Here is a 7,245-nt window from a genome sequence, read left to right on the forward strand (position 1 = left end):
TTTTCCCTTAACTCATATATTTTCATGCTTTGTTGTTAAGTGCAAATACATTAAGGACTGTTGACTGTCTTCTTGGAGAATCAGCACCTTTATAATTATGTAATGGTCTTCTTTCTCCCTGTCAACCTCCCTTAAAGTCTACTTTGTTTGACATATAATTACTCCTGATTTCTTTTGATAGTGTTGTTATGCTACACTATCAAATGTATGTCTTTCTCCATCTTTTAGTCTATGTGTCTTTATATTTACAATGATTTCTCACAGACACATTTTTATAGGGAGTTTCTCAAGGGTCATGTTTTTTTATTCACTCTGAAAATCTTTTTATTGATGGATTTAGATCACTGAGATTCAAAGTCATTGCTGATATAGTTGAATTAGTGTCTACCATATTTATTTTTATTTTTTTATTTTTATTTATTTTTTTGATACCAGGAATTGAACTCAGGGACCCTCAACCACTGAGCCACATCTCCAGCCCTATTTTGTATTTTATTTAGAGACAGGGTCTTACTGCACTTTTGCTGAGGCTGCTTTGAACTCAAGGTCTTTCTGTCTCAGCCTCCCGAGAAACTGGGATTACAGGCAGATGCTACCATATCTGGCAACCATATTTATTACTTAAAAAAAAAAAAAAAAACTGGGAAATGAATACAGATGTGTTTTACTACTGAGCTACAACTTCATCACTTTTTATTTTTTATTTTGAGATAGGGTCTTGCTAAATTGCCAAGACTGGCCTTAAACCTGTGATCTTCCTCCCTCAGCCTTCTGAGTAGCTGAGATTACAGGCATTTGTATGCCTCTTCTTGACAAGTGTTTATTAGGGTCTTCTACCCCCTCCCCCTTTATAGAGCTCTTTTCTTGTTATTGAGGAGTTTGAGTTATTATATATTTTGAATATCCAACATATGATTTGCAAATATTTTTCCTAATCTTTGAGTTGTTTCTTCACTCTGTTCATTGTTTCCTTTGCCATATAGAAGATTTCTAGTTTGATGTAATCCCACTTGTGTATTTTTGCTTTTGTTGCCTGTGCTTTTTAGAGTCATATCCAATAAATCATTGACCAGACTAATGTCATGGAATTTTCCCATTTTCTTTTAGTGGGTCTACAGTTGCAGGCATTATATGTAAGTCTTCAATCCATTTTAAATGGATACTTACGTAAGTAATTAGATAAGAGTCTACTTCATTCTTCTGAACATATAGTCAGTTTCCCCAACACCATTTCTTGAATAGGCTATTTTTTCCTCATTGTGTGTTCTTGGTCCATTGTAAAAAATTAACCAACCAGCTGAGCACAGTGGCACATGTCTATAATCCGAGCAACTCAGGAGACTAAGATAAGAACATCAAAGTTGGAGGCCAGGCTCAGCAATTTAGTGAGATCCTCAGCAACTTAGTGAGACCCTGTCTTAAAATTTAAAGATAAATATAAATAAGAGGGATTGGGGACTACAGATGTATGGGTTTATTTCTGGGTTCTCTATCCTATACCATTGGTCAATGTGTTTGTTTTTATGCCAGTACCATGCTGTTTGGTTACTATAGCTCTGTATTAGATTTTGAAATTTTGGGGGGGCCTTCAGCTTTGTTATTTCTTTTTTCTTTTTTAGTGCTGGGGATTGAACCCAGGGATGCTTTTACCACTGAGTCATATACCTAGTTCTCTTTTTACTCTTTATTTTGAGACAGATTCTTGCTAAGTTGCTGAGGCTGACATCAAAATTTCAGTCCTCTTGCCTTAAGCCTCCTGAGTCGCGGGGATCAACAGGCATATGCCACTGAACCTGGCAGTTTTGTTGTTTTGGATCAAGATTGCTTTGGGCAGGTACTGTGGTGTACTGTAATCACAGCAGTTTGGGAGGCTGAGGCAGGAGGAGCACAAGTTCAAGGCCAATTAGCAAGGCTCTAAGCAACTTAGCAAGACTCTGTCTCAAAAAACAAAAAGAGGGGCTGAGGGATGTGGCTCAGTGGTAAACTGCGCCTGTGTTAAATCCCCAGTATCCACCACCAAAGAAGATTACTTTGGATGTTTAAAGTCTTTTTGTTATTCTATATGAATTTTAGGGTTTTGTTTCCTATTTCTTTTTTTTTTAAATATGTTTTTTTTTTTTTTTTTTTAAAGAGAGAGTGAGAGGAGAGAGAGAGAGAGAGAATTTTTAATATTTATTTTTTAGTTCTCGGCGGACACAACATCTTTGTTGGTATGTGGTGCTGGGGATCGAACCCGGGCCGCACGCATGCCAGGCGAGCGCGCTACCGCTGAGCCACATCTCCAGCCCCTTAAATATGTTTTTAGTTATTTTATATATATATATATATATATATATATATATATATATATATATATATATTGCTGAAAATGGAATCCAGTGCCTCACACATGTCAGGCAAGTATGCCCCAGCCCCAGCCCTTGTTTCCTATTTCTATGTTGAATTTGAATTACCTTGAAATTTTTTTTCTTGGTTCTGGGGATTGAACCCAGGGCCTTGCACTTGTGCTCTACCACTAAGCTACATTCCCCCAGCTGACCTTGAAAAGTGAATCTTTAGATCACTTTGGTTAGTATAGACATTTTAACAATATTAATTCTTCCAACTCATGGAAATGGGAATATCTTTCCATTTATTTGTGTCTTCTTCAACTTTTTAATCAATGTTTTATAATTTTTGGTGTACAGATTCATTAGTTAAATTTATTCTTTTTTTAAAATGTTTTTTACTTTTAATTTTTATTTGTTCTAACTAGTTACTCATGACATTACAATGCATTGGCGGGGGCGTGTTAATCAGGAGCTGAGCATGTCCTCCTGGACTTGAGTAATGAGGGTGTGGAACTGGCATCCAGCGCAGTAAGAAGCAAGTGGGCCTTACCTTCGCTCTGCGGAAGTGCAGCTCTGGAATTGGGCATCACCCAATGGGACTGGGCTACACCCCCCTGTTTGTTGTAACACAATCCCTTGTCTTATTTAGGTAGAATATTATATTCAATGTCTTCCCCCTAATAAATACCAGGGTTTGGGATATGCTCGCTCTCTCTTGCCTCCCTTGCTCCTCTTGTCCTCCATCGTGGGAGCTGACACCTAAGGTCTCAGAACTTACCCACCAAAAAAGGTATTTTATGTTTGTGTGGTCTTTTCGTTGCCAGCCCAATTCACGAAGAGTGACCCTGAATCCATGGGCGACAATGCATTTTGACACATCATACATAAATGGAGTATAACTTCTCATGTGACTGGTTATACATGATGTAAAAATTTATTATGAAATTATTCTTTATTTAGATGCAATTGTAAATGTAAATTATTTATTTATTTTTGATGCAATTGTAAATGTAAATTATTTATTTATTTTTGATGCTATTGTAAGTGGGATTATTTCCTTTTTTAATTTAAAATTTTTTCTAAATATTTATTTTTTAGTTGTAGTTGAATACCTTTATTTATTTATTTTAATGTGGTTTTATTTTATTTATTTATGTGGTGCTGAGGATCAAACCCAGTACCCCATGCATATGAGGCAAGTGCTCTACCACTGAGCCATAATACCAACCCTATTTTCTTCTTAATGTCCTTTGCACATAGTTCACTTTTCATACATGTAAAATTGCTACTGATATTTACATGTTGATTTTGTATCTTGAAACTTTATTGAATTTGTGTTTTGTTTTTATTAAAGCATTACAGTTACACCTAGTAATTGGGTTCGTTTTGATAAAATCATACGTACATGGAATTTGATTTCAATCCCCACCCCAACTCTTTAAAAAAATAGTTATAGATGGACACAATGTCTTTATTTTTTTTTAATTATTTCTTTTAGAGAGAGAGAGAGAGAGAGAGAGAGAGAAAGAGAGAGTTTTTTTTTAATATTTATTTTTCTGTTTTCGGCGGACACAACATCTTTGTATGTCGTGCTGAGGATCCAACCTGGGGCCACATGCAAGCCGGGCGTGCACGCTACCGCTTGAGCCACATCCCCAGCCCTATTTTGTTTATTTATTTTTTTGTGTTGCTAAGAATCGAACCCAGTGCCTCACATGTGCAAGGCAAGCACTCTGCCACTAAGCCACAACCCCAGCCCTGACCTCCAACTCTTTTCCTTCCCATTCCCTCGCCCAATTCTTCCTTTACTCTACTGATCTTCCTTTCACTTATTTATTTGTTTTTATTGGTACTTTATACATACACATAAAGTTAAAAATCCCTGTGGTATATTTATTTATACACATAACATAATTTGGTTAAATTCATCCTATATTTTCTCCTTTTCCATTCCTCCTCTCTTCCTCTGTATCTTTCTTCTATTCCACTGATCTTTTCTGTATATTTATGATATCCTATCCCCTGCCCTCCAAATTTGTTTTTTAGATCCAAAATTATTTGGTAGAATCAGTTTTTTTATAAATATTTATTTTTTAGTTGTAGATGGATGCAGTGCCTTTATTTTATTTATTTTTATGTGGTGCTGAGGATCGAACCCAGGGCCTCGCACATGCTATTCCAGTGCTCTACCGCTGAGCCACAACCCCAGCTCCTGTTTTTTTTTTTTTTTTTTTTTTTTAATTTTATTGAACTCTATTCCCTAGTGATTTATTTTTTTCCCTGTTTTTAAAATATAATATCGTGTCAAAAGAGACAATTTAACTTCTTTCTTTTGGATTTTTATTTATTTATTTATTTATTGGTGCCAAGTACTGAATCCAGTCCTGGGTTCAGTTAAACACATGCTCTACCACTAAACTACATCCCCAGCCTTAAACTACTCTGGCTTTCCTTTGATTTTTTTTTTTTTTAATACCAGGGATTGAACCCAGAGGGGCTTAACCATTGAGCCCTTTTAAAATTTTATTTAGAGATAGGGTCTCGTTAAGTTGTTTAGGTCCTTGCTAAGTTGCTGAGGCTGTTTTGAACTCACGATCCTCCTGCCCCAGCATTCCGAGCCTTTCCTTTTCTTTTGAAAGATAAGTTTGCAAGATACAGAATTCTATGTTGGTAATTTATTCCTGGCAACAGAAAATATTTGTAGATGGACAGATACCTTTATTTTATTTATTTATTTTTTAATGTAGTGCTGAGAATTGAACCCAGTGTCTCACATGTGCTAGCAAGTACTCTACCACTGGGCTACAACCTCGGCCCACTCTGAATGGTTTCTGAAGAAAAGTCAGATGTAATTTTATTTTTGCCTCTCAACAGGTAAATTTTTTCACCTCTGGATTCTATCAGAATTTTTTCTTTGTTTTTGATCTTCTGTAGTTTGACTATGATATGCCTAACTAAAATTTTTATGCCAGTTAGCATTCTCTGCAAAATCTGTGTTTTGGTGTCTGACATTACTTTAAGCCAATTTTACATCATTATTACTTTAAATATTGCTCTGTTCCTTTCTTATTCTGGAATTCCCATATGCATGTTATATGTTTTATAACCTTACAACAGTTCTTGGATATTCAATTCGGTTTCTTCAGTTTTTTTTTTTTTTAACCTTTGCTTTTCAGTTTTAAAGCTTCTATTGTCATATTCTTAAATTCAGAGGTTTTTTTTAGCAATGCCCAGTCTACTTAATGAGCCTATCTATCAAAAACATTATTCATTTGTTAGTATTTTTCATCTTTAGCATCCTTTTTTATTATTTTTTAATTGTAGTTTATTTTACTTATTTATTTTTAATTGGTGCTGAGGATCGAACCCAGGGTCTCGCATTTGTGAGGCGAGCGCTCTACCGCTGAGCCATAACCTCAGCCCCTCTAGCATTTTTTTTTTTTTTTTTTTGAGAGAGAGAGAGAGAGAGAATTTTAATATTTATTTTTTAGTTTTCGGCCGACACAACATCTTTGTTGGTATGTGGTGCTGAGGATCGAACCCAGGCCGCACACATGCCAGGCGAGCGCGCTACCGCTTGAGCCACATCCCCAGCCCCGCCCCTCTAGCCTTCTTTATAGATATTTTTCTTAGAATTTCCATCTCTCTGCTCATATTATCCATCTGACTTTGCATATTGTTGACTTTTTTCTACTAGTGCCCTTAGAACATCATAGTTGTTTTAAATCCCTGCCATGTCTGACTAGTTCTGATGCAGGTTCGGTCTCTCTAGTGTTTTTTTTTCCCCATGTTTTTATTGGTCATTGTGATTATACATATGATGGGATTCATTTTTATATATTTGTGCATACACATTCTTTAGTGGTTTTTTTTTTTTTTTGCCTTTTTGTATATCTTGTAATTTTTTGTTGAAATCTAGACATGATGTGCTAGTTAAAGGAAATACCAGTAAATAGGCCTTTAGTATTGTGGTGGTAAGAGAAGAGTTCTATAGTCCCATGATTAGGTCCTTAGTTTTTTGGTGAGTCTGTACCTCTGAACTTCGAACTTTGACAGTGCTCCTTAAGTCTTTTTTTCTCCCTTTAGGTGGGACAGGGTAATTAGAGGAAAATGTAATTTGGTATTTCTCCAGGTAGGTTAGTCTCTGGTAAAAACCTAGCAGGTTAGACTCTATTAAAATAGTTGTCTTGGGCTGGAGTTGTAGCTCAGTGATAGAGTGCTTCCCTACACATGGGAGGCACTGGGTTGGATCCTCAGCACCATATAAAAATAAATAAACAAAATAAAGGAATTATTTCCATCTATCACTAAAAATATATTTTTTAAAATAGCCTTGAGGGTATAACTTGTTAAGAACAGAGTGATCTGGCATATTTAAGAATGGTTATTTTTCCCTCCCCTTACCAGATCACAAGGAATTCTCTCCCATTTTCTTTATGAGGACTTGTTACAGCCTCTGGACTAAAACTCATGAAAGGGCTGGGGATGTGGCTCAAGCGGTAGCGCGCTCGCCTGGCATGCGTGCGGCCCGGGTTCGATCCTCAGCACCACATACCAACAAAAGATGTTGTGTCCGCCGAGAAATAAAACTCATGAAAGTGTGGGGGGACTCCTTACTACTGACACCCCCCTAGAGTTTTTAATCTCTTAGAGTTGTCTCTAGCAATCATCATTTAATTCTCTGTATCCACTTTTCTATCAAATCTAAAAAGAGTTGTTGATTTTTTTCAGTTACTTATTTGTTGTTAGGATGGAGTGGAAACTTCATGCATACACATGCACCCCCCCCACACACACACACACGCTCTGACTTTTCTTCCTATAAATATTTATATACTGTCTTATTTTTCTGTTGCAAACAAGTTCATATTAGGGATACATTTTAAAACCTGCTTTTGTTTAATTTAACAGCACA

This window comes from Urocitellus parryii, chromosome 5 (assembly GCF_045843805.1).
Source record: "Urocitellus parryii isolate mUroPar1 chromosome 5, mUroPar1.hap1, whole genome shotgun sequence".
Taxonomy (NCBI): Eukaryota; Metazoa; Chordata; class Mammalia; order Rodentia; family Sciuridae; genus Urocitellus; species Urocitellus parryii.